The 7100-nt window shown below is 41.4% G+C and overlaps 1 non-coding gene across 1 annotated transcript; it reads right to left on the bottom strand.

The window, feature by feature from the left end:
* Positions 1–6303: 6303 nt before the first annotated feature.
* On the bottom strand, positions 6304–6407 carry LOC130977480 (small nucleolar RNA R71). Its single transcript, XR_009085169.1, has one exon. It is a non-coding gene; the product is annotated as a small nucleolar RNA R71 (small nucleolar RNA).
* Positions 6408–7100: the final 693 nt, after the last annotated feature.

Below are 7100 nucleotides of genomic sequence, written 5' to 3'. Positions count from 1 at the left end.
TGCTCCTCAAGTGCTTTCACCAAGGTTCGAACACAAGACCTTCAAGGAAGTAAAGGCAAGGAGCTTAGGCGCGCACACAACTTGGCACGGCCAGCACCAAGCACGCACGGGCAGCACTTGGCGCACCATGGCAACTCTGCCCTGCCCTCCACAAGGGCAGGGCAGCATCCTGACGTATCACACACACCAAGCACGCACGCAATAAAGCCGCATGCACCATTTCCTGCTCTGCCCTCCACAAGGGCAGGGCAGCCTCCTGGGAGCAAATAATCATGGGCCAAAAGTTCAATTTCATATAAATTCAATTCCTCACCAAATTGAATCAAGGCCATCCAAGACCCATTCTCCCTCAAATCCAAAGCAAGCAAAAGCCCACTCAACATGACTCAAAGGCACACAGAGAAGCTAGATTAGGTTTTTCATTTTTGTGAATTTGTTTTTAATTTCAATTTCATTTTCATTTTGTAAAAGAAGCCTATATAAAGGGCATCATTCTCATTTCAGAGAGGAGGTTGGCTCTAATAGGAGCTCAATTAGAAAGAGGCTAGCTCCACTAGGGAGCATTAAGATTTGAAAGCTCTCTCTTAGTTTTCATTTTCTATTTTGAATCTTGGGTGGAGATTGGAAGAAATTCTGTTTTCATTCTCTATCTGCAACCTCTCTTGTTCTTCTTCTGCAAATTTTGAAGTGAATTGTGATTTGAATCAAAGTTTTCTTCATTGCTTTCATCTTTAATTTTCCTGCATCTTGTTTGCTGTTGGATCAAGGAAGGGATTGAGATCTAGACTTGGTTTCTAGTCTCTTTGATTCCCTGAGATCTTCATTTGTCTCTTTAAATTTCACAATTGAGCTTAATTACATTCTGTGTTGCTTCTTCAAGAAATTTTCCATTTCTGTTTAAATCTGCTGCACTTATTTCATCTTTTACTCCTCTGCTTGATTGCTCTTTACATTTTCTTGTTGAATTTTAAATCCCCTGCACCCAATCCCCTTTACATTTGATGCAATTTACATTTCTTGTCATTTAAGATTTTGTCAATCTACTTTTCTTGCTCTTTAAGTTTCCTGCCATTTACATTCTGCAACTTTATTATTCTTGCAATTTACTCTCTGTTGATCAACTTCACACAAATTCACTTCAATGTTAGCTTGACTAAACTAATCACCCACTAAAGTTGCTTGATCCATCAATCCCTGTGGGATCGACCTCACTCTTGTGAGTTATTACTACTTGATGCGACCCGGTATACTTGCCGGTTGGATATGTGTGTTGGAAATTTGTTTTTCCACAAAAACACCATCACTTGGTAGACGTTTACAGAGAAGTCTGCCATACGGAAAAAATCCCCCCAGCTCGGCCACTCAAAGGCAAAAGAGGAGGGGAAATCAGAATGAGTACTGTGAATATCACCGACTTCGAGGGCATTCCACCAACGAATATTTCGAATTAAAAAACGTCATAGAAAAATTAGTACGAGAAGGAAAGCTAGATCGGTTCTTGGACGACCGGGACGAAGAACCAAGGAAAAGAAGGAGGGATGAGGATGTCGGACGATCTGAACGATCGCCTCGCACACCGGAAAGACATGTCCACGTGATACACGGCAGATTTGCTGGGGGAGAAATCTCCAAATCATCCCGCAAGCGACACCTCAAAGAGGTATACCATGTCGAGGGACAGAAGGAGACGCCAGACATTCCGGCAATCACGTTTACCAAAGAAGATGCTTCCGAAATCATCTCAGGACACGACGACCCCATGGTCATTACGATCATATTAGCAAATGCCAACCTCCATCGTACACTAATCAACCAGGGAAGCTCTGCCGACATCTTATTCAAAACTGCCTTTGACAAACTCGGTCTAGAAGAAAAAGAGCTAAGAGCATACCCAGACAGCTTGTTCGGACTGGGAGATGTCCCAGTTCAACCACTGCGATACGTGTCGCTGCATACAACCTTCGGGAAGGGGAACCAATCTAAAACACTCAAGATAGACTACATCGTGGTCGACGTAAGCTCAGCCTACAATGCCCTGATAGGTCGGACAACGTTAAATCAGCTCGGCGCGATAGTTTCAACTCCGCATCTATGTATGAAATTTCCAACTGCAGAAGGGATAGCTATAATAAAAGCAGATCAAAAGATGGCGCATCGCTATTACAACGAAAGTCTAAACCTCCGAGGCGAAGCAAGAGAGTTCCACACAATCGAACTCGGTGGAGCTCATAGACGAGAAGAACTCTGACCGCAACCCGAAGGAGAAGTAGAAAGAGTCCAAATTGGAGACACCTCGGATAAAACAACTAATATTGGCACGATCCTGAAAGGAGATGCAAAAGAATCATTGATACAATTTCTGCGAGATAATGTTGATCTCTTCGCATGGAAAGCTTCTGACATGCCGGGCATAGATCCCGAACTAATGAGCCACAAGTTGGCAGTCTACCCAGGCGCCCGACCGATACAACAAAAACGAAGAAAACTTGGGCCAGAACGATCTCAGGCTGTAGAAGAACAAGTGCAAGCACTACTAGAGACAGGGTTCATAAGGGAAGTCAAATATCCACTATGGCTAGCAAACGTCGTTTTGGTGAAAAAATCAAATGGGAAGTGGCGAATGTGCACCGACTACACCGACCTCAACAAAGCCTGCCCAAAAGATCCTTACCCACTCCCAAGCATTGACGCTCTAGCAGATGCTTCATCAGGATACAAGTATCTCTCATTCATGGACGCATACTCGGGGTACATCCAGATACCAATGTATCCGCCAGACCAAGAAAAGACCTCGTTTCTTACACCTAAGGCAAATTATTGCTACATCGTGATGCCTTTCGGCCTGAAAAACGTAGGAGCCACTTATCAAAGGCTAATGAATAAAGTCTTCTCAGACCACATCGGAAAAATCATGGAGGTCTACGTGGATGACATGTTGATAAAGACACAAAGCGAAGAGACATTGCTAACCGATTTGATTCAAGTATTCGATACCATAAGGAAGCACGGCATGCGACTCAACCCGGCTAAATGCACCTTCGCAGTGGAAGCAGGTAAATTTTTAGGATTCATGCTCACACAAAGGGGAATCGAGGCAAATCCAGATAAATGCCAGGCCATACTCAACATGAAAAGCCCAACCTGCGTCAAAGAGGTACAACAGCTCAATGGGAGGTTGGCAGCCTTGTCTAGATTCCTAGCAGGATCAGCAATAAGATCCTGATGCCAAGGCATCTTAGGCTAGTTTCACTAGCATTTTTCTGTTAGTTTTAGTTGTTTTATGCATTTTCTTGAGCTTAAAGTAACCAAGAATGGTCAAATGAACAACAAAGTAATGAATCATCCAAACAGTATAATTTTGATGCAACTTCCATGAGTTTTTAGTTATATTACTTGAATGCTATGAATGTAAGATTTCTCATGAAATTTTGCAAGACTTTGATGCAATTGTTTGGATGATTTCAGGGAAGAAGAGGCTAGGCAAGGAAGCAACAAAATCAATAAAGGAAGCTTGAAGATCACATGTGGAGTTTAAGTTCCAGTTTAAGCTTAAACTGGAACTTAAACTGCCAAGCCATATAATGCTGAAAGTGGCGTTTAACCTCCAGTTTAACCTTAAACTGGAAGTTAAATGCCAGAATGAGAAATGCACCAAAGCTGAAATTGGCGTTTAAACTCCAGTTTAAGGTTAAACTGGAAGTTAAACGCCAGAATCATGAAAGTTGACAAATGCTGAAACTGGCGTTTAACCTCCAGTTTAACCTTAAACTGGAAGTTAAACGCCAGAAGGAGAATAGCACCAAGGGAGCATCTCCACGTTTAACCTCCAGTTTAACCTTAAACTGGAGGTTAAACGTGTTCGACCCACATTATGCACCAGGAAGCCATTTCCACGTTTAAGCTCCAGTTTAAGGTTAAACTGGAGCTTAAACGTGTTCGACATTCACACTCCTGGGCTACCTTCTTCATTCCCACGTTTAAGCTCCAGTTTAACCTTAAACTGGAGCTTAAACGTGTTCGACCACAAATTGCCTCCAGGGTTGCTTTCTTCAATTCCACGTTTAAGCTTTAGTTTAACCTTAAACTAAAGCATAAACGTGTTCGACCATACCACACTCCATATTTGCTTTCTTCCATTTCCACGTTTAAGTTTCAGTTTAACCTTAAACTGAAACTTAAACTTCAATTTAAACGCCACTTTTTGAATGGGTTTCTGGGCCAAGTATATTGAAGTTTAAGTTAGCATTTGAGCACAAACTTCAACTTAAACGTATTATGGTATGAAACCCAATTGAATATCATGGTTTATGGGATTGGGCCTGAAGAATTGATGAGTCTGGAACTTCAATTTGTTGAGTCTCGTGTCATTACTTGTTTATCACTAAGTTTGCTCAATGAATGTTACAGAATTGGATCACAGCCTCATCAGGATTATGGACCATAAACTTAAAGCAAAAGGAAATCAGGGAAAGGCCTCAAAGCCCAAGAAACACAACAGAAGCTCAATTTAGAAAGTGTATAAATAGAATAGAATTGAAGTTAGTTAGGACTTTTTTTCGACACTTGAGAATTTTTCATCAATTTTGTAATTGAATTCTGAGCTATGACTCACTAAACCCCTTTCATTGGGTTAGGGAGCTCTATTGTAATTCAATGAATCAATGATAGTTTTATCTTCTTCTTCAATCTTTTCTCTTGAATTTTGTTAGAAAGCTTCTCGATCTAATTCCATTGGGTAGTTGTCTTGGGAAAGAAACTACTCATAATTGGAATCCTTCGGAACCTTGGAAAAGGAATGGAGGATTCATGCTAGAGAGGCTTTCTCATAGTGAATTGGATTGGGGTTTGGATGGATATTGTGACATGTAATCCTACCAAATTGTGGTTCATGAAACTGTGTGGTATAATCAGTGATCGAGCATCATCTCTTCTTATGAACATTTAAACCAAGGGATTGGGAATTTGTTTGTTTTTAGAGAGAATTGGTGAGCCAAGGGATTGGGATCCAATCATATAAGATTGCCACGCAAAATTCAATGAATGCATTGGTTGAGGAAGAGATAAAAATGTTTTGATTCGGAGATCTCAATATCTCCTAATACCCAATGAACTACCCATCTCTGATTTACCCATTTCTATTTACATTCTGCAATTTTAATTCATGCAATCACCCCCATCCCTTTTTAATTTCAGCACTTTAACTTCTCGCTCTTTAATTCATGCAATTTAAGATTCCGCAATTCTCATCTAAATCTTGATCCGCTCAACTAGAACACACTTCTAATCCGAATTGCTCATTCAACCAATCCTTGTGGGATTCGACCTCACTCTATTGTGAGTTTTTACTTGACGATAACCGGTGCACTTGCCGGAAGGAATTTTTGCCGATTGTGCAATTTCCTAAATCGTAGCTATCAAGTTCATAGCTAGCATCAAGTTTATGGCGCCGTTGCCGGGGATTGGTTTTCGATTGACAATTCTCAAATTGGAAGTTAACTAGATTGAGCATTTTTTTTTGTTTTGTTAATTTAGTTCAAGTTACTTGTTGAATTTTAATTTCTGCACTCTGTTATTTACTTTTTCTTCTTATGCCTTTCAATTCAAGCAACTAACTCACTGACCCACTAACTATTTGAATTAATTCCTCAACTGCTCTAACCATACTCTTCCATTAACCAAGAGTATTTCACTTGTTTGCTGTCTGTGCTGTGTTCTTGTATGACAGGTACGAGAGGAGAAACATCAACTCCCCCATATACCGAACCAGAGAGGACCCTTCATAGACTGAGAAGGGAAGCAAGAGGGAAGAGAGTACTGAGAGAAGAAGAATCTGAAGGAGAATCTGAGGACAATTTTGAGGAAGCTCTAGATCTCAACATGGATAGAGAAGTTCACAACCATGAGAGAGCTGATGGAAACAATGCCATTCCCGAGAGGAGGGTTCTTGGTTCATACATAAACCCAACCTCTAGGAATTGTGGTAGCAGCATTCAGAAACCACCCATTCAGGCCAACAATTTTGAACTCAAACCACAGCTAATATCACTGGTGGAGAATCATTGTTCATTTGGTGGGAGTGCTAATGAAGATCCAAACCAACATCTCACAAAATTCCTGAGAATTTGCGACACTGTGAAGTCCAATGGAGTCCAGGAAGATGCCTATAAACTGCTCTTGTTCCCATTTTCACTTAGGGACAAGGCAGCTAAGTGGCTGGAATCATTCCCAAGGGGGAGCCTAACAACCTGGGATGAGGTGGAAAGCAAGTTTCTGGCACGTTTCTACCCCCCACAAAAGGTCAATAGGCTTCGATCTGAGGTTCAGACTTTTAAACAACAAGACGGTGAAACTCTCTACGAGGCATGGGAGAGGTTCAAGGATTTGACAAGGAGATGCCCACCAGACATGTTTCATAACTGGGTGCAATTGCATATTTTCTATGATGGACTCTCTTATGAATCAAGGAAGGCTGTAGACCATTCATCAGGAGGTTCATTGAACAGGAAGAAGACTGTGGAAGAAGCCATTGAAGTGATTGAGACAGTGGCTGAGAATGAGTACTACTACGCTTCAGAGAGGCACAACACTAAGGGAGTCATGGAGCTGAACCATGTTGATACAATTCTAGCCCAAAACAAGGTGTTTGCCAAGCAACTAGCAGAGCTCACCAGGAAATTAGACACAAAACAAGTGGCTGCAATACACACACAAGATCAAGAGGAAGTAAGCATTGAAGGAGGTGATTGGGAAGAGGCCAACTATGTGGGAAACCAACAAAAGCAATCATATGATCCACACTCCAACACTTACAACCCAGGATGGAAAAACCACCCAAACTTTGGGTGGGGAAACCAGCAAACCCAACCACAAAACCACAAACCTTACAACTCCAACCAAAGATCATACCAAGCCACACAAAACACTTACTCCCAACCACCATATCATGGCCAAAATAATCAACCTGCCCAACCTAATCCGAGACAACAATTTCAAGATCAATTAAACAGGATAGAAGGAATACTAGCAAACATGGGTCAGGACATAAATGAGTTGAAAAGCTTTAAGGAAGATGTGAGATCGACCTTAAGGAGCCATGGTGA

Source organism: Arachis stenosperma, chromosome 4 (assembly GCF_014773155.1).
Source record: "Arachis stenosperma cultivar V10309 chromosome 4, arast.V10309.gnm1.PFL2, whole genome shotgun sequence".
Lineage (NCBI taxonomy): Eukaryota > Viridiplantae > Streptophyta > Magnoliopsida > Fabales > Fabaceae > Arachis > Arachis stenosperma.
The sequence above is the reverse complement of the archived record's forward strand: the minus strand, read 5'-3'. Positions and strand labels throughout refer to the sequence as shown.